The sequence below is a fragment of the Phyllobates terribilis genome, unplaced genomic scaffold (assembly GCF_046119375.1).
Source record: "Phyllobates terribilis strain yellow unplaced genomic scaffold, ASM4611937v1 Scaffold_325__1_contigs__length_2139453, whole genome shotgun sequence".
NCBI classification, from domain to species: Eukaryota; Metazoa; Chordata; class Amphibia; order Anura; family Dendrobatidae; genus Phyllobates; species Phyllobates terribilis.
The window spans coordinates 13,240-33,548 of record NW_027363085.1 but is presented as its reverse complement, the minus strand read 5'-3'; the positions used below and the strand labels follow the sequence as shown (position 1 = coordinate 33,548).

Here is a 20,309-nt window from a genome sequence, read left to right as displayed (position 1 = left end):
TCACTTCCTCCATCTCTACAAAGGGGTCATCCATACAGATAACCACCTTTTTCGGCCTTCCAGCAAAAAGAGCATTAACTCCAATTTCTTTTCCTTCCCAATTCTTGAGAAGACAAATACACTTTTCTTCAGACTTCAGTGTTACGTCAAATACCTTTTTAAACTTGATTTCTTGCATACAAAAAATGTCCTCTTCAATGATCGTCCCATACTTGAACAGAATATCCAAGATCTGATTCTCCTCCAACGAAAAATCCTCTAACTCCGTCTTCACATAGAACCGTAAACAGTTCCTCTTCCTCGTCAACTCCATCTTCTTCCTCCAAAAGAACTGCCCCCCACAGCTATGTGTGGTGACACGATGATCGCCTCTCGTTGCCCAGGGACTAATCCGACTCCCCAATAGCAGCAGGAGGGTGAAGCCCTGCCGTTAGACAAAGCGATCCCCCCAGGCCAAGGAGCCGGGTACCCTGGGCACCTCCTAGCCAAGGCCAAGGCAGCAACTGGTAGATCACTGCACCTGATCTTAGCCAAAAGGCCGAGAAGCGATAACCAGAATTGGTTTCAAACTACGGAGCCACCCAAGGATCCTGAAAAGTCCATTTGTGGAGATGAGCTCCTGGACTCCCGTTAAGAAGACATATTGTCAACCTCTAGATCCCTTACATGCCTGCACTTTTCGGCTTGCTGCTGCTGCAATCCACGCGTTTTAGATCTGCATAACTCCACCTCTTTAAACACAGCACCTTCACCCCCTGCTGTTCCCACCCGCCTCAACACCGTTGGAAGGGAGGAGAACCAATTAAGGCGGGGGGTGGGGTGGAACGAGCAGCTGTCTACCCTTAGCAGGAGGGCTCCTGATTACATACCTCTCCTGCTGCTGCTGCTGCTGGCTGTCCAGCAGCAGACTGAAGGTGGCTGCTGCTGTGCACAGGTATATAAAGGCTCAGAGCCTATTATGACACGCGCAGCCAGCGTTCCATTGCCACATTCCATCTACTGCAGGCAGGATACCTGGCTGGCTGAATGTCGCTGAGAAGCTCACAGAGACCGCCATAAGCAACAGTTTAACAGAATGCCACAGACTAATCAACCAAACTTTTTGGGTTGGGTTCTCTTTTATAGTCTGCAGGCATTAAATGAAAGAAGTCAGTGTTCCAGCAGAAGGAGACAACGTTTCAGAAAAGGCATTGTAGCAAACCAAAAAAGAAATTTTAAGCGCAGCAGAGTAACCAGCGCACATACCTGTTAGCTCAGGTGAGTTTAAAAGGCTGCTGTTGATAACAAGGGCATTTGCTAAATAGATGGTGTGTGTGCAACAGTATACTGAAAGGTCAATTATATTGTGCAGCTTATCTCACCACCTGTAGTTATTTAGGTGAAAGCTCCAAAATGCTTGCCTAATATGTCTGTTTATCCAAAAGGAAGTAAAAAGGGAGAGCTAGAAAGATAGCATTGCATCACATTACATGGCAATGCAATGCACAGTTGCTGAAGTTGAACCAAAATGAGCTTGTAATCTGGCTTCTGCAACTTTGAACATGAAAAATCCAATGAGGAGAAGAAAAGCAAAGCCAAAGAGTCCATCCCAAAATCCGACAAACAAGCAAAATGAACAAAAAACATTGAATTCAATTCTTTCTGATTTTAGAAACTGCATTAAAGAAGGGGTGCACCGGTCCTGGAGATACTGCAATACCAGGTCAATGCGTGGAGTGGACAGAGCAAGCTCTTTTTCCATCTCCCTGTTCTAAAAATCCATTTAATATATGGTCCCCAGATAGGGGACGTATCAGATATTAAACTGATAAGAACAGATTTTTTTAATTGAATGCGTCAGAAGACGCGACATAAATTAAATTCCATTTGCATGGATAACCAAAAAAATGTCGCCTACGCCTTCATCATCCGAATTCAACTTTTTGTTTTTTTTAAGAAAATTTAATGATAATTAATAAATAAAACATAACATAACATATCCTTACATCAACAACAAAAAACTTCCAACAAAAACATCAACTCAACATTTTTCTTCTTCCACGTTTCTTCTTCCTCCATGACATGTCCAACAATTTCCAGTCAAAACCTTGCAGCAAAATCTTTTCATCTTCTTCAGCTTCAGCACTGGTATCAACACAATCCTGCATTACTTTCTCTTTTCCCTTATCATCCACCTTCCTTTTTTCCTTAACGTCTTTACTTCTAGGTACTCTCTCCAGTCTGCAAAACATAGATTCCCCAACTCCTGAGAATTCCTGCTTCTCTCCCACAAACTCCTTCTTATTTTCAACTACTTGTATATCTTTGTCTTCTTTCTCTTTACAATCTTCAAACGATTCTTCAAATATCTTTTTCCCTTTCTCCTCTTTTTTCCCACCTTCCTCATAACAAAATCCAGGTTTCCCATTATCAATTCTTCTTTTACCATTTTCCACATAACTGAATCCACATTTACCATTTATAACAATCCTTCCTAAACTTAGTTCATTTTGTCCATTTTCCCAAACTAGGAAACTTCTCTTCCCATTCCAGACTCCCACTTTATTTAAGTAGTCCTTCTGGAATTTTACCAAAATACTCCATGGCTTCAAAAACTCCATCACTTCCTCCATCTCTACAAAGGGGTCATCCATACAGATAACCACCTTTTTCGGCCTTCCAGCAAAAAGAGCATTAACTCCAATTTCTTTTCCTTCCCAATTCTTGAGAAGACAAATACACTTTTCTTCAGACTTCAGTGTTACGTCAAATACCTTTTTAAACTTGATTTCTTGCATACAAAAAATGTCCTCTTCAATGATCGTCCCATACTTGAACAGAATATCCAAGATCTGATTCTCCTCCAACGAAAAATCCTCTAACTCCGTCTTCACATAGAACCGTAAACAGTTCCTCTTCCTCGTCAACTCCATCTTCTTCCTCCAAAAGAACTGCCCCCCACAGCTATGTGTGGTGACACGATGATCGACTCTCGTTGCCCAGGGACTAATCCGACTCCCCAATAGCAGCAGGAGGGTGAAGCCCTGCCGTTAGACAAAGCGATCCCCCCAGGCCAAGGAGCCGGGTACCCTGGGCACCTCCTAGCCAAGGCCAAGGCAGCAACTGGTAGATCACTGCACCTGATCTTAGCCAAAAGGCCGAGAAGCGATAACCAGAATTGGTTTCAAACTACGGAGCCACCCAAGGATCCTGAAAAGTCCATTTGTGGAGATGAGCTCCTGGACTCCCGTTAAGAAGACATATTGTCAACCTCTAGATCCCTTACATGCCTGCACTTTTCGGCTTGCTGCTGCTGCAATCCACGCGTTTTAGATCTGCATAACTCCACCTCTTTAAACACAGCACCTTCACCCCCTGCTGTTCCCACCCGCCTCAACACCGTTGGAAGGGAGGAGAACCAATTAAGGCGGGGGGTGGGGTGGAACGAGCAGCTGTCTACCCTTAGCAGGAGGGCTCCTGATTACATACCTCTCCTGCTGCTGCTGCTGCTGGCTGTCCAGCAGCAGACTGAAGGTGGCTGCTGCTGTGCACAGGTATATAAAGGCTCAGAGCCTATTATGACACGCGCAGCCAGCGTTCCATTGCCACATTCCATCTACTGCAGGCAGGATACCTGGCTGGCTGAATGTCGCTGAGAAGCTCACAGAGACCGCCATAAGCAACAGTTTAACAGAATGCCACAGACTAATCAACCAAACTTTTTGGGTTGGGTTCTCTTTTATAGTCTGCAGGCATTAAATGAAAGAAGTCAGTGTTCCAGCAGAAGGAGACAACGTTTCAGAAAAGGCATTGTAGCAAACCAAAAAAGAAATTTTAAGCGCAGCAGAGTAACCAGCGCACATACCTGTTAGCTCAGGTGAGTTTAAAAGGCTGCTGTTGATAACAAGGGCATTTGCTAAATAGATGGTGTGTGTGCAACAATATACTGAAAGGTCAATTATATTGTGCAGCTTATCTCACCACCTGTAGTTATTTAGGTGAAAGCTCCAAAATGCTTGCCTAATATGTCTGTTTATCCAAAAGGAAGTAAAAAGGGAGAGCTAGAAAGATAGCATTGCATCACATTACATGGCAATGCAATGCACAGTTGCTGAAGTTGAACCAAAATGAGCTTGTAATCTGGCTTCTGCAACTTTGAACATGAAAAATCCAATGAGGAGAAGAAAAGCAAAGCCAAAGAGTCCATCCCAAAATCCGACAAACAAGCAAAATGAACAAAAAACATTGAATTCAATTCTTTCTGATTTTAGAAACTGCATTAAAGAAGGGGTGCACCGGTCCTGGAGATACTGCAATACCAGGTCAATGCGTGGAGTGGACAGAGCAAGCTCTTTTTCCATCTCCCTGTTCTAAAAATCCATTTAATATATGGTCCCCAGATAGGGGACGTATCAGATATTAAACTGATAAGAACAGATACTACACTTGATCTTAGCCAAAAGGCCGAGAAGCGATAACCAGAATTGGTTTCAAACTACGGAGCCACCCAAGGATCCTGAAAAGTCCATTTGTGGAGATGAGCTCCTGGACTCCCGTTAAGAAGACATGTTGTCAACCTCTAGATCCCTTACATGCCTGCACTTTTCGGCTTGCTGCTGCTGCAATCCACGCGTTTTAGATCTGCATAACTCCACCTCTTTAAACACAGCACCTTCACCCCCTGCTGTTCCCACCCGCCTCAACACCGTTGGAAGGGAGGAGAACCAATTAAGGCGGGGGGTGGGGTGGAACGAGCAGCTGTCTACCCTTAGCAGGAGGGCTCCTGATTACATACCTCTCCTGCTGCTGCTGCTGCTGGCTGTCCAGCAGCAGACTGAAGGTGGCTGCTGCTGTGCACAGGTATATAAAGGCTCAGAGCCTATTATGACACGCGCAGCCAGCGTTCCATTGCCACATTCCATCTACTGCAGGCAGGATACCTGGCTGGCTGAATGTCGCTGAGAAGCTCACAGAGACCGCCATAAGCAACAGTTTAACAGAATGCCACAGACTAATCAACCAAACTTTTTGGGTTGGGTTCTCTTTTATAGTCTGCAGGCATTAAATGAAAGAAGTCAGTGTTCCAGCAGAAGGAGACAACGTTTCAGAAAAGGCATTGTAGCAAACCAAAAAAGAAATTTTAAGCGCAGCAGAGTAACCAGCGCACATACCTGTTAGCTCAGGTGAGTTTAAAAGGCTGCTGTTGATAACAAGGGCATTTGCTAAATAGATAGTGTGTGTGCAACAATATACTGAAAGGTCAATTATATTGTGCAGCTTATCTCACCACCTGTAGTTATTTAGGTGAAAGCTCCAAAATGCTTGCCTAATATGTCTGTTTATCCAAAAGGAAGTAAAAAGGGAGAGCTAGAAAGATAGCATTGCATCACATTACATGGCAATGCAATGCACAGTTGCTGAAGTTGAACCAAAATGAGCTTGTAATCTGGCTTCTGCAACTTTGAACATGAAAAATCCAATGAGGAGAAGAAAAGCAAAGCCAAAGAGTCCATCCCAAAATCCGACAAACAAGCAAAATGAACAAAAAACATTGAATTCAATTCTTTCTGATTTTAGAAACTGCATTAAAGAAGGGGTGCACCGGTCCTGGAGATACTGCAATACCAGGTCAATGCGTGGAGTGGACAGAGCAAGCTCTTTTTCCATCTCCCTGTTCTAAAAATCCATTTAATATATGGTCCCCAGATAGGGGACGTATCAGATATTAAACTGATAAGAACAGATACTACACTTGATCTTAGCCAAAAGGCCGAGAAGCGATAACCAGAATTGGTTTCAAACTACCGAGCCACCCAAGGATCCTGAAAAGTCCATTTGTGGAGATGAGCTCCTGGACTCCCGTTAAGAAGACATGTTGTCAACCTCTAGATCCCTTACATGCCTGCACTTTTCGGCTTGCTGCTGCTGCAATCCACGTGTTTTAGATCTGCATAACTCCACCTCTTTAAACACAGCACCTTCACCCCCTGCTGTTCCCACCCGCCTCAACACCGTTGGAAGGGAGGAGAACCAATTAAGGCGGGGGGTGGGGTGGAACGAGCAGCTGTCTACCCTTAGCAGGAGGGCTCCTGATTACATACCTCTCCTGCTGCTGCTGCTGCTGGCTGTCCAGCAGCAGACTGAAGGTGGCTGCTGCTGTGCACAGGTATATAAAGGCTCAGAGCCTATTATGACACGCGCAGCCAGCGTTCCATTGCCACATTCCATCTACTGCAGGCAGGATACCTGGCTGGCTGAATGTCGCTGAGAAGCTCACAGAGACCGCCATAAGCAACAGTTTAACAGAATGCCACAGACTAATCAACCAAACTTTTTGGGTTGGGTTCTCTTTTATAGTCTGCAGGCATTAAATGAAAGAAGTCAGTGTTCCAGCAGAAGGAGACAACGTTTCAGAAAAGGCATTGTAGCAAACCAAAAAAGAAATTTTAAGCGCAGCAGAGTAACCAGCGCACATACCTGTTAGCTCAGGTGAGTTTAAAAGGCTGCTGTTGATAACAAGGGCATTTGCTAAATAGATGGTGTGTGTGCAACAATATACTGAAAGGTCAATTATATTGTGCAGCTTATCTCACCACCTGTAGTTATTTAGGTGAAAGCTCCAAAATGCTTGCCTAATATGTCTGTTTATCCAAAAGGAAGTAAAAAGGGAGAGCTAGAAAGATAGCATTGCATCACATTACATGGCAATGCAATGCACAGTTGCTGAAGTTGAACCAAAATGAGCTTGTAATCTGGCTTCTGCAACTTTGAACATGAAAAATCCAATGAGGAGAAGAAAAGCAAAGCCAAAGAGTCCATCCCAAAATCCGACAAACAAGCAAAATGAACAAAAAACATTGAATTCAATTCTTTCTGATTTTAGAAACTGCATTAAAGAAGGGGTGCACCGGTCCTGGAGATACTGCAATACCAGGTCAATGCATGGAGTGGACAGAGCAAGCTCTTTTTCCATCTCCCTGTTCTAAAAATCCATTTAATATATGGTCCCCAGATAGGGGACGTATCAGATATTAAACTGATAAGAACAGATACTACACTTGATCTTAGCCAAAAGGCCGAGAAGCGATAACCAGAATTGGTTTCAAACTACGGAGCCACCCAAGGATCCTGAAAAGTCCATTTGTGGAGATGAGCTCCTGGACTCCCGTTAAGAAGACATGTTGTCAACCTCTAGATCCCTTACATGCCTGCACTTTTCGGCTTGCTGCTGCTGCAATCCACGCGTTTTAGATCTGCATAACTCCACCTCTTTAAACACAGCACCTTCACCCCCTGCTGTTCCCACCCGCCTCAACACCGTTGGAAGGGAGGAGAACCAATTAAGACGGGGGGTGGGGTGGAACGAGCAGCTGTCTACCCTTAGCAGGAGGGCTCCTGATTACATACCTCTCCTGTTGCTGCTGCTGCTGGCTGTCCAGCAGCAGACTGAAGGTGGCTGCTGCTGTGCACAGGTATATAAAGGCTCAGAGCCTATTATGACACGCGCAGCCAGCGTTCCATTGCCACATTCCATCTACTGCAGGCAGGATACCTGACTGGCTGAATGTCGCTGAGAAGCTCACAGAGACCGCCATAAGCAACAGTTTAACAGAATGCCACAGACTAATCAACCAAACTTTTTGGGTTGGGTTCTCTTTTATAGTCTGCAGGCATTAAATGAAAGAAGTCAGTGTTCCAGCAGAAGGAGACAACGTTTCAGAAAAGGCATTGTAGCAAACCAAAAAAGAAATTTTAAGCGCAGCAGAGTAACCAGCGCACATACCTGTTAGCTCAGGTGAGTTTAAAAGGCTGCTGTTGATAACAAGGGCATTTGCTAAATAGATGGTGTGTGTGCAACAATATACTGAAAGGTCAATTATATTGTGCAGCTTATCTCACCACCTGTAGTTATTTAGGTGAAAGCTCCAAAATGCTTGCCTAATATGTCTGTTTATCCAAAAGGAAGTAAAAAGGGAGAGCTAGAAAGATAGCATTGCATCACATTACATGGCAATGCAATGCACAGTTGCTGAAGTTGAACCAAAATGAGCTTGTAATCTGGCTTCTGCAACTTTGAACATGAAAAATCCAATGAGGAGAAGAAAAGCAAAGCCAAAGAGTCCATCCCAAAATCCGACAAACAAGCAAAATGAACAAAAAACATTGAATTCAATTCTTTCTGATTTTAGAAACTGCATTAAAGAAGGGGTGCACCGGTCCTGGAGATACTGCAATACCAGGTCAATGCGTGGAGTGGACAGAGCAAGCTCTTTTTCCATCTCCCTGTTCTAAAAATCCATTTAATATATGGTCCCCAGATAGGGGACGTATCAGATATTAAACTGATAAGAACAGATACTACACTTGATCTTAGCCAAAAGGCCGAGAAGCGATAACCAGAATTGGTTTCAAACTACGGAGCCACCCAAGGATCCTGAAAAGTCCATTTGTGGAGATGAGCTCCTGGACTCCCGTTAAGAAGACATGTTGTCAACCTCTAGATCCCTTACATGCCTGCACTTTTCGGCTTGCTGCTGCTGCAATCCACGCGTTTTAGATCTGCATAACTCCACCTCTTTAAACACAGCACCTTCACCCCCTGCTGTTCCCACCCGCCTCAACACCGTTGGAAGGGAGGAGAACCAATTAAGGCGGGGGGTGGGGTGGAACGAGCAGCTGTCTACCCTTAGCAGGAGGGCTCCTGATTACATACCTCTCCTGCTGCTGCTGCTGCTGGCTGTCCAGCAGCAGACTGAAGGTGGCTGCTGCTGTGCACAGGTATATAAAGGCTCAGAGCCTATTATGACACGCGCAGCCAGCGTTCCATTGCCACATTCCATCTACTGCAGGCAGGATACCTGGCTGGCTGAATGTCGCTGAGAAGCTCACAGAGACCGCCATAAGCAACAGTTTAACAGAATGCCACAGACTAATCAACCAAACTTTTTGGGTTGGGTTCTCTTTTATAGTCTGCAGGCATTAAATGAAAGAAGTCAGTGTTCCAGCAGAAGGAGACAACGTTTCAGAAAAGGCATTGTAGCAAACCAAAAAAGAAATTTTAAGCGCAGCAGAGTAACCAGCGCACATACCTGTTAGCTCAGGTGAGTTTAAAAGGCTGCTGTTGATAACAAGGGCATTTGCTAAATAGATGGTGTGTGTGCAACAATATACTGAAAGGTCAATTATATTGTGCAGCTTATCTCACCACCTGTAGTTATTTAGGTGAAAGCTCCAAAATGCTTGCCTAATATGTCTGTTTATCCAAAAGGAAGTAAAAAGGGAGAGCTAGAAAGATAGCATTGCATCACATTACATGGCAATGCAATGCACAGTTGCTGAAGTTGAACCAAAATGAGCTTGTAATCTGGCTTCTGCAACTTTGAACATGAAAAATCCAATGAGGAGAAGAAAAGCAAAGCCAAAGAGTCCATCCCAAAATCCGACAAACAAGCAAAATGAACAAAAAACATTGAATTCAATTCTTTCTGATTTTAGAAACTGCATTAAAGAAGGGGTGCACCGGTCCTGGAGATACTGCAATACCAGGTCAATGCGTGGAGTGGACAGAGCAAGCTCTTTTTCCATCTCCCTGTTCTAAAAATCCATTTAATATATGGTCCCCAGATAGGAGACGTATCAGATATTAAACTGATAAGAACAGATACTACACTTGATCTTAGCCAAAAGGCCGAGAAGCAATAACCAGAATTGGTTTCAAACTACGGAGCCACCCAAGGATCCTGAAAAGTCCATTTGTGGAGATGAGCTCCTGGACTCCCGTTAAGAAGACATGTTGTCAACCTCTAGATCCCTTACATGCCTGCACTTTTCGGCTTGCTGCTGCTGCAATCCACGCGTTTTAGATCTGCATAACTCCACCTCTTTAAACACAGCACCTTCACCCCCTGCTGTTCCCACCCGCCTCAACACCGTTGGAAGGGAGGAGAACCAATTAAGGCGGGGGGTGGGGTGGAACGAGCAGCTGTCTACCCTTAGCAGGAGGGCTCCTGATTACATACCTCTCCTGCTGCTGCTGCTGCTGGCTGTCCAGCAGCAGACTGAAGGGGGCTGCTGCTGTGCACAGGTATATAAAGGCTCAGAGCCTATTATGACACGCGCAGCCAGCGTTCCATTGCCACATTCCATCTACTGCAGGCAGGATACCTGGCTGGCTGAATGTCGCTGAGAAGCTCACAGAGACCGCCATAAGCAACAGTTTAACAGAATGCCACAGACTAATCAACCAAACTTTTTGGGTTGGGTTCTCTTTTATAGTCTGCAGGCATTAAATGAAAGAAGTCAGTGTTCCAGCAGAAGGAGACAACGTTTCAGAAAAGGCATTGTAGCAAACCAAAAAAGAAATTTTAAGCGCAGCAGAGTAACCAGCGCACATACCTGTTAGCTCAGGTGAGTTTAAAAGGCTGCTGTTGATAACAAGGGCATTTGCTAAATAGATGGTGTGTGTGCAACAATATACTGAAAGGTCAATTATATTGTGCAGCTTATCTCACCACCTGTAGTTATTTAGGTGAAAGCTCCAAAATGCTTGCCTAATATGTCTGTTTATCCAAAAGGAAGTAAAAAGGGAGAGCTAGAAAGATAGCATTGCATCACATTACATGGCAATGCAATGCACAGTTGCTGAAGTTGAACCAAAATGAGCTTGTAATCTGGCTTCTGCAACTTTGAACATGAAAAATCCAATGAGGAGAAGAAAAGCAAAGCCAAAGAGTCCATCCCAAAATCCGACAAACAAGCAAAATGAACAAAAAACATTGAATTCAATTCTTTCTGATTTTAGAAACTGCATTAAAGAAGGGGTGCACCGGTCCTGGAGATACTGCAATACCAGGTCAATGCGTGGAGTGGACAGAGCAAGCTCTTTTTCCATCTCCCTGTTCTAAAAATCCATTTAATATATGGTCCCCAGATAGGGGACGTATCAGATATTAAACTGATAAGAACAGATACTACACTTGATCTTAGCCAAAAGGCCGAGAAGCGATAACCAGAATTGGTTTCAAACTACGGAGCCACCCAAGGATCCTGAAAAGTCCATTTGTGGAGATGAGCTCCTGGACTCCCGTTAAGAAGACATGTTGTCAACCTCTAGATCCCTTACATGCCTGCACTTTTCGGCTTGCTGCTGCTGCAATCCACGCGTTTTAGATCTGCATAACTCCACCTCTTTAAACACAGCACCTTCACCCCCTGCTGTTCCCACCCGCCTCAACACCGTTGGAAGGGAGGAGAACCAATTAAGGCGGGGGGTGGGGTGGAACGAGCAGCTGTCTACCCTTAGCAGGAGGGCTCCTGATTACATACCTCTCCTGCTGCTGCTGCTGCTGGCTGTCCAGCAGCAGACTGAAGGTGGCTGCTGCTGTGCACAGGTATATAAAGGCTCAGAGCCTATTATGACACACGCAGCCAGCGTTCCATTGCCACATTCCATCTACTGCAGGCAGGATACCTGGCTGGCTGAATGTCGCTGAGAAGCTCACAGAGACCGCCATAAGCAACAGTTTAACAGAATGCCACAGACTAATCAACCAAACTTTTTGGGTTGGGTTCTCTTTTATAGTCTGCAGGCATTAAATGAAAGAAGTCAGTGTTCCAGCAGAAGGAGACAACGTTTCAGAAAAGGCATTGTAGCAAACCAAAAAAGAAATTTTAAGCGCAGCAGAGTAACCAGCGCACATACCTGTTAGCTCAGGTGAGTTTAAAAGGCTGCTGTTGATAACAAGGGCATTTGCTAAATAGATGGTGTGTGTGCAACAATATACTGAAAGGTCAATTATATTGTGCAGCTTATCTCACCACCTGTAGTTATTTAGGTGAAAGCTCCAAAATGCTTGCCTAATATGTCTGTTTATCCAAAAGGAAGTAAAAAGGGAGAGCTAGAAAGATAGCATTGCATCACATTACATGGCAATGCAATGCACAGTTGCTGAAGTTGAACCAAAATGAGCTTGTAATCTGGCTTCTGCAACTTTGAACATGAAAAATCCAATGAGGAGAAGAAAAGCAAAGCCAAAGAGTCCATCCCAAAATCCGACAAACAAGCAAAATGAACAAAAAACATTGAATTCAATTCTTTCTGATTTTAGAAACTGCATTAAAGAAGGGGTGCACCGGTCCTGGAGATACTGCAATACCAGGTCAATGCGTGGAGTGGACAGAGCAAGCTCTTTTTCCATCTCCCTGTTCTAAAAATCCATTTAATATATGGTCCCCAGATAGGGGACGTATCAGATATTAAACTGATAAGAACAGATACTACACTTGATCTTAGCCAAAAGGCCGAGAAGCGATAACCAGAATTGGTTTCAAACTACGGAGCCACCCAAGGATCCTGAAAAGTCCATTTGTGGAGATGAGCTCCTGGACTCCCGTTAAGAAGACATGTTGTCAACCTCTAGATCCCTTACATGCCTGCACTTTTCGGCTTGCTGCTGCTGCAATCCACGCGTTTTAGATCTGCATAACTCCACCTCTTTAAACACAGCACCTTCACCCCCTGCTGTTCCCACCCGCCTCAACACCGTTGGAAGGGAGGAGAACCAATTAAGGCGGGGGGTGGGGTGGAACGAGCAGCTGTCTACCCTTAGCAGGAGGGCTCCTGATTACATACCTCTCCTGCTGCTGCTGCTGCTGGCTGTCCAGCAGCAGACTGAAGGTGGCTGCTGCTGTGCAAAGGTATATAAAGGCTCAGAGCCTATTATGACACGCGCAGCCAGCGTTCCATTGCCACATTCCATCTACTGCAGGCAGGATACCTGGCTGGCTGAATGTCACTGAGAAGCTCACAGAGACCGCCATAAGCAACAGTTTAACAGAATGCCACAGACTAATCAACCAAACTTTTTGGGTTGGGTTCTCTTTTATAGTCTGCAGGCATTAAATGAAAGAAGTCAGTGTTCCAGCAGAAGGAGACAACGTTTCAGAAAAGGCATTGTAGCAAACCAAAAAAGAAATTTTAAGCGCAGCAGAGTAACCAGCGCACATACCTGTTAGCTCAGGTGAGTTTAAACGGCTGCTGTTGATAACAAGGGCATTTGCTAAATAGATGGTGTGTGTGCAACAATATACTGAAAGGTCAATTATATTGTGCAGCTTATCTCACCACCTGTAGTTATTTAGGTGAAAGCTCCAAAATGCTTGCCTAATATGTCTGTTTATCCAAAAGGAAGTAAAAAGGGAGAGCTAGAAAGATAGCATTGCATCACATTACATGGCAATGCAATGCACAGTTGCTGAAGTTGAACCAAAATGAGCTTGTAATCTGGCTTCTGCAACTTTGAACATGAAAAATCCAATGAGGAGAAGAAAAGCAAAGCCAAAGAGTCCATCCCAAAATCCGACAAACAAGCAAAATGAACAAAAAACATTGAATTCAATTCTTTCTGATTTTAGAAACTGCATTAAAGAAGGGGTGCACCGGTCCTGGAGATACTGCAATACCAGGTCAATGCGTGGAGTGGACAGAGCAAGCTCTTTTTCCATCTCCCTGTTCTAAAAATCCATTTAATATATGGTCCCCAGATAGGGGACGTATCAGATATTAAACTGATAAGAACAGATACTACACTTGATCTTAGCCAAAAGGCCGAGAAGCGATAACCAGAATTGGTTTCAAACTACAGAGCCACCCAAGGATCCTGAAAAGTCCATTTGTGGAGATGAGCTCCTGGACTCCCGTTAAGAAGACATGTTGTCAACCTCTAGATCCCTTACATGCCTGCACTTTTCGGCTTGCTGCTGCTGCAATCCACGCGTTTTAGATCTGCATAACTCCACCTCTTTAAACACAGCACCTTCACCCCCTGCTGTTTCCACCCGCCTCAACACCATTGGAAGGGAGGAGAACCAATTAAGGCGGGGGGTGGGGTGGAACGAGCAGCTGTCTACCCTTAGCAGGAGGGCTCCTGATTACATACCTCTCCTGCTGCTGCTGCTGCTGGCTGTCCAGCAGCAGACTGAAGGTGGCTGCTGCTGTGCACAGGTATATAAAGGCTCAGAGCCTATTATGACACGCGCAGCCAGCGTTCCATTGCCACATTCCATCTACTGCAGGCAGGATACCTGGCTGGCTGAATGTCGCTGAGAAGCTCACAGAGACCGCCATAAGCAACAGTTTAACAGAATGCCACAGACTAATCAACCAAACTTTTTGGGTTGGGTTCTCTTTTATAGTCTGCAGGCATTAAATGAAAGAAGTCAGTGTTCCAGCAGAAGGAGACAACGTTTCAGAAAAGGCATTGTAGCAAACCAAAAAAGAAATTTTAAGCGCAGCAGAGTAACCAGCGCACATACCTGTTAGCTCAGGTGAGTTTAAAAGGCCGCTGTTGATAACAAGGGCATTTGCTAAATAGATGGTGTGTGTGCAACAATATACTGAAAGGTCAATTATATTGTGCAGCTTATCTCACCACCTGTAGTTATTTAGGTGAAAGCTCCAAAATGCTTGCCTAATATGTCTGTTTATCCAAAAGGAAGTAAAAAGGGAGAGCTAGAAAGATAGCATTGCATCACATTACATGGCAATGCAATGCACAGTTGCTGAAGTTGAACCAAAATGAGCTTGTAATCTGGCTTCTGCAACTTTGAACATGAAAAATCCAATGAGGAGAAGAAAAGCAAAGCCAAAGAGTCCATCCCAAAATCCGACAAACAAGCAAAATGAACAAAAAACATTGAATTCAATTCTTTCTGATTTTAGAAACTGCATTAAAGAAGGGGTGCACCGGTCCTGGAGATACTGCAATACCAGGTCAATGCGTGGAGTGGACAGAGCAAGCTCTTTTTCCATCTCCCTGTTCTAAAAATCCATTTAATATATGGTCCCCAGATAGGGGACGTATCAGATATTAAACTGATAAGAACAGATACTACACTTGATCTTAGCCAAAAGGCCGAGAAGCGATAACCAGAATTGGTTTCAAACTACGGAGCCACCCAAGGATCCTGAAAAGTCCATTTGTGGAGATGAGCTCCTGGACTCCCGTTAAGAAGACATGTTGTCAACCTCTAGATCCCTTACATGCCTGCACTTTTCGGCTTGCTGCTGCTGCAATCCACGCGTTTTAGATCTGCATAACTCCACCTCTTTAAACACAGCACCTTCACCCCCTGCTGTTCCCACCCGCCTCAACACCGTTGGAAGGGAGGAGAACCAATTAAGGCGGGGGGTGGGGTGGAACGAGCAGCTGTCTACCCTTAGCAGGAGGGCTCCTGATTACATACCTCTCCTGCTGCTGCTGCTGCTGGCTGTCCAGCAGCAGACTGAAGGTGGCTGCTGCTGTGCACAGGTATATAAAGGCTCAGAGCCTATTATGACACGCGCAGCCAGCGTTCCATTGCCACATTCCATCTACTGCAGGCAGGATACCTGGCTGGCTGAATGTCGCTGAGAAGCTCACAGAGACCGCCATAAGCAACAGTTTAACAGAATGCCACAGACTAATCAACCAAACTTTTTGGGTTGGGTTCTCTTTTATAGTCTGCAGGCATTAAATGAAAGAAGTCAGTGTTCCAGCAGAAGGAGACAACGTTTCAGAAAAGGCATTGTAGCAAACCAAAAAAGAAATTTTAAGCGCAGCAGAGTAACCAGCGCACATACCTGTTAGCTCAGGTGAGTTTAAAAGGCTGCTGTTGATAACAAGGGCATTTGCTAAATAGATGGTGTGTGTGCAACAATATACTGAAAGGTCAATTATATTGTGCAGCTTATCTCACCACCTGTAGTTATTTAGGTGAAAGCTCCAAAATGCTTGCCTAATATGTCTGTTTATCCAAAAGGAAGTAAAAAGGGAGAGCTAGAAAGATAGCATTGCATCACATTACATGGCAATGCAATGCACAGTTGCTGAAGTTGAACCAAAATGAGCTTGTAATCTGGCTTCTGCAACTTTGAACATGAAAAATCCAATGAGGAGAAGAAAAGCAAAGCCAAAGAGTCCATCCCAAAATCCGACAAACAAGCAAAATGAACAAAAAACATTGAATTCAATTCTTTCTGATTTTAGAAACTGCATTAAAGAAGGGGTGCACCGGTCCTGGAGATACTGCAATACCAGGTCAATGCGTGGAGTGGACAGAGCAAGCTCTTTTTCCATCTCCCTGTTCTAAAAATCCATTTAATATATGGTCCCCAGATAGGGGACGTATCAGATATTAAACTGATAAGAACAGATTTTTTTTTTTTTTTTTTTTTTTTCTCCTCAGACGAGGAAATTCCACAGTCTATGGAAACCAGACAAAGGAAAATTCCATCAAAACAGCTGCGTCAAATCCAATACGCAATTTGCTGTCCCCATCATCATCGGAAATATTTATTTCATATTTCAAAACAACAATAACAAAAATCAAGAAGTACTAACAATATATCTCCACTTTTTAACTTTCCATATTCCCTCTGCATCCACTTCCCCTCTCCTCTTTTTGTCCCATAGGAAACACACATACATCTTCCCCAAAATCACCTTCACACTATCCTTTACAGCAATTTCCTTCCTTTTAAACACATACACATTCCTCACATCCCATAACACTTCCTTTATACATGCAAGCATCAACCACAAGACTCTTTCCTTCGTCCCATCACATATTCCCAAACCAAACATAAACAACTCAAAAGACAACAAATTCACACCACACAATTCTTTACACAAAGGCCCCATTCTCCCAATCACATCTCTAGCATACTGGCAATTCCAAAAAACATGCAACACACTTTCCCTTCCACCACAGCCATTTCTTGGACACATTTCACTCCTCACCAAACCTCTATTCCTCTGAAACTCTCTCACAGGTAATACTCCATGTAAAGACTGCCACACAACTTCACTCTGTTTGTTGGTCATACCACTCATCCGCACTTTCTTCCAAACCTTCTGCACATCACCACCCCTAACCATATTTATTCCACATTCTACCTCTCTACATTCAATCATCCTATACACAGCCTTCTTATTCTCCAGCAATCTCACATCTGCATCACACAGTTCATACCTCACCAAAAACTTATAAACCCACACATACCATACAGGCACCTCAAAAGCAATCGGACATCGCAAATCCCTTTCTCGCCACTTTAAACGAAACAAATACGCTCCAAATAAATACCTACACATAGATGAAAACTTTCCATCCGCCCTAATCACTTTCAAAACAAACACAACGATATTCACACCAAAAAACACGTCCAAATTCGGAAAACCCAAACCACCTTTTTCCACTCTTTTAACCAAAATTTCTCTCCTAGCTCTCTCCATTTTCGAGTTCCACAAAAAAACAAATAAAATTCTATTCAAGCTTCTCATACACATATATCCTGGTGGAAATACTACCGCAATATATAAAAATATTGGCAACACCACACTCTTAACAATTAAAATCTTCCCAAAAAAGGATAAACTCCTCAATTTCCAAAAATTCAACTTCTGCTCAACTTTTCCTTTCGCATCATCCCAACTTTCTTTCCCATCCAAACTCTCTGAAAACTTCACACCCAACACTTTAATAGGTCCATTCACTACATTCACACCTACATCCCTACTTAAACTTCCGCCTCCAAAACCCTTACACTCACTCTTTTCCCAATTCACTTTAAACGCAGATGCACCACAAAAAATAGACACTAACAACTTCACCCGCCTCACCGAACATTCAGAATCACATAATACACACACGTCATCCATATAACCACTCACCTTCCATTCTTTTCCTCCACCTCCCGGCACTTGCACACCACGAATTACCTTATCTTTCCTCAGCATACACAACAATGGCTCAATTGCACAAATAAATGCTACAGGGGACAAAGGACACCCCTGTCGCACACCCGAAAACACATTCACTTTCCTACCCACATACCCATTCATTAAAACACAGCTATAAACACCCGCATACAAACTTCTCACTTGCCCAACAAAATCAGCCGGAAAACCCATTTTTAACAACACTCTGAACAAAAAACCATGCGACAACCTATCATAAGCCTTTTCAAAATCCAAACTTAACAAAAATACACTCTTCTTACGACCCATGCAATCCCATAGACAATCTCTTAACATACACACACACTCATGAATCCGCCTCCCAGGTACCGTACAACACTGCTCATCCCCAATCACACTCTCTATCACATCACGCATCCTATTAGCCATAAGTTTTGCATAGATTTTATAATCACAATTAAGTAAAGTTATTGGCCTCCAATTCCTCAGACTTTTCAAATCCCCTTTCTTAGGAATCAACACAACCATACCTGCACGCATACTCTCAGTCACCTCCATGTTTCCCCACATATACTTACATACATCCACAAAGTCCTTACCAATCACACCCCACATCACACGATAAAATTCTACTGGGAGGCCATCCTCCCCCGGCGTCTTATTCAAAGCCATACTACACATAACCTTCCATACCTCATCACCAGTCACCTCACCCATCACTCTCTCTCTTTCTGCTTCACTCAACTTACTCTCTAACACACTCAAAACATCATTCTCCAAACATTCATCCCTCTGTTTCACTGCATACAGATCCTCATAAAACTTAGCCACCTCTTCACACATATCCTCTCCACTCACCTCACTTCCATCTGCTCCATACACCACGCTCATACTCTGTTTCTTTCCAAAAACTTTTTTAAAGAAAAACCGAGAACATTTCTCATCCTGCTCCATCTTATCAATCTTTGCCCTAAACACTATGCTTCTCCCTCTCTCCAACAAAAACTCACTAATCTCCTTTTTTACCTCTAAAATATCCTCCTCCACCTCAACTCCTCCTTCCCTTAACTTATACAAAACGCTCAACCGCGCGTTCAGTTTAACAAAACTCTCTCTTTTAATTGCTGCATACTTGTATCCTAAATTTTTAAAGAACATTTTTGTTTGTTTCTTCACCCAGTCCCACCACTCACAAACATTCCCAAACTCATTTTTATGCTTACACCATTCTTCATACCGCCTTTCATACTCCTTTCTCACATCTTCATTCTCTAACAGTTTAATATTTAACTTCCACAATCCTCTCCCAAACACTCCATCAACTTTTATATCCAACTCACACAACATACACACATGATCTGAAAAAAGAACGTTTTCCTGCCTATAATTAACAGAAACCATATTTTTAGAAATAAAACAATAATCCAATCTGGATTGTACCCTACCACTCTCAGAAAAGAAAGTGTTCAACAAAGGATTCATGTTACACACGCGCTGCATATCACACAACCCAAAATCATTCACTAACTCCAATAATGCTTTCCCAGACACATCCACATTCACTCTCCCCACATCACAGTTCATATCACCCACAATTACCACAGGTATTCTTCCTGGAACAAAAAGCTTAATTTTTTCAAATAAATTTTTGCGCTCATTTTTTTCAACTGGCGCATAAACATTAATAACACAAAACTTTACATTCTTGTATACAAAATTAGCAAGGATACATCTCCCCACCTCAATAACCAAATAATCACTCAAAACAACCTCCCTTCCTTTAACCAAAATACCCACACCATCATTCTTATTACATGCACTCCCCGACCACACAGACGCTCCATAAGACCATTCATCCCCTTTCACACCATCCACTACCCCACATTCTTGTAAACAAAAAATAGATGCATTTTGCATAGCTAAAAACTCAAAAATAGCAGCTCTTCTTACTTTACTTTTAAACACTCTTACGTTTTGGGACACTATGGTAAATCCCATAATACTTCTACTCCTTCACCAATTACACAAAGAAATAGCCTTTGGCCTAAACCAAAGCTCACAAGAGGACAAAAAGAAAAAACATTTACAATATTATATGGTGACACTATCCAGCACCACCACTATCCTCCTCCGCCATCAGAACAGAACAGCTGGTTTCCGACCCGCTGGCTTCACCACCCACACTCCTCATTCTGGCAGTTCTGATCTTCCTCTGAGGCTCACTAAAATCTGCATCATCACTGCCCCCACCATCCTCCCTACGACTCTTCTTTGCGCCCCTATCATCCTCCGAAGAAAAATCTTCAATGTTTTCAGGACCCGAAGGGTGTTCAGGACTGTCGGGTTCCGAGATTTGCACTTCACATCCTGTTGCGTCCATTGCCTCTCCAAAAGTCATCATCTCAGGCAGCTCTGCCTCCACCACTTTCCTAGATATTCTCTCAGACACTGCCTTTTTCTCCACCTTTGCCACTTCCCTCCAGAACTCCTTTTCTTCCCTCCGCTTCTTCCTCATTTCTTCAGCAGAAGAAGAACATGGTCTCAGGGACACCTCCTCTGGCGCCGTAGAGGGAGAGGCTCTACCAGTTTCCC

At 43.7% G+C, this 20,309-nt stretch overlaps 11 non-coding genes across 11 annotated transcripts; all 11 read right to left on the bottom strand.

Moving 5' to 3' along the window:
- Nucleotides 1-1,665: 1,665 nt before the first annotated feature.
- Nucleotides 1,666-1,852, bottom strand: LOC141221552 (U2 spliceosomal RNA). The gene has a single exon (XR_012289579.1). It is a non-coding gene; the product is annotated as a U2 spliceosomal RNA (small nuclear RNA).
- A 2,412-nt stretch (nucleotides 1,853-4,264) lies between these two features.
- On the bottom strand, nucleotides 4,265-4,455 carry LOC141221347 (U2 spliceosomal RNA). The gene has a single exon (XR_012289382.1). It is a non-coding gene; the product is annotated as a U2 spliceosomal RNA (small nuclear RNA).
- Nucleotides 4,456-5,570: 1,115 nt separating this feature from the next.
- On the bottom strand, nucleotides 5,571-5,761 carry LOC141221336 (U2 spliceosomal RNA). Its single transcript, XR_012289371.1, has one exon. It is a non-coding gene; the product is annotated as a U2 spliceosomal RNA (small nuclear RNA).
- Nucleotides 5,762-6,876: 1,115 nt separating this feature from the next.
- LOC141221453 (U2 spliceosomal RNA) lies at nucleotides 6,877-7,067 on the bottom strand. The gene has a single exon (XR_012289485.1). It is a non-coding gene; the product is annotated as a U2 spliceosomal RNA (small nuclear RNA).
- A 1,115-nt stretch (nucleotides 7,068-8,182) lies between these two features.
- On the bottom strand, nucleotides 8,183-8,373 carry LOC141221324 (U2 spliceosomal RNA). Its single transcript, XR_012289360.1, has one exon. It is a non-coding gene; the product is annotated as a U2 spliceosomal RNA (small nuclear RNA).
- A 1,115-nt stretch (nucleotides 8,374-9,488) lies between these two features.
- Nucleotides 9,489-9,679, bottom strand: LOC141221488 (U2 spliceosomal RNA). Its single transcript, XR_012289519.1, has one exon. It is a non-coding gene; the product is annotated as a U2 spliceosomal RNA (small nuclear RNA).
- Nucleotides 9,680-10,794: 1,115 nt separating this feature from the next.
- On the bottom strand, nucleotides 10,795-10,985 carry LOC141221313 (U2 spliceosomal RNA). The gene has a single exon (XR_012289349.1). It is a non-coding gene; the product is annotated as a U2 spliceosomal RNA (small nuclear RNA).
- A 1,115-nt stretch (nucleotides 10,986-12,100) lies between these two features.
- Nucleotides 12,101-12,291, bottom strand: LOC141221302 (U2 spliceosomal RNA). Its single transcript, XR_012289338.1, has one exon. It is a non-coding gene; the product is annotated as a U2 spliceosomal RNA (small nuclear RNA).
- A 1,115-nt stretch (nucleotides 12,292-13,406) lies between these two features.
- LOC141221290 (U2 spliceosomal RNA) lies at nucleotides 13,407-13,597 on the bottom strand. Its single transcript, XR_012289327.1, has one exon. It is a non-coding gene; the product is annotated as a U2 spliceosomal RNA (small nuclear RNA).
- A 1,115-nt stretch (nucleotides 13,598-14,712) lies between these two features.
- On the bottom strand, nucleotides 14,713-14,903 carry LOC141221278 (U2 spliceosomal RNA). The gene has a single exon (XR_012289316.1). It is a non-coding gene; the product is annotated as a U2 spliceosomal RNA (small nuclear RNA).
- Nucleotides 14,904-16,018: 1,115 nt separating this feature from the next.
- Nucleotides 16,019-16,213, bottom strand: LOC141221600 (U2 spliceosomal RNA). Its single transcript, XR_012289615.1, has one exon. It is a non-coding gene; the product is annotated as a U2 spliceosomal RNA (small nuclear RNA).
- Between the last annotated feature and the right edge of the window lie 4,096 nt (nucleotides 16,214-20,309).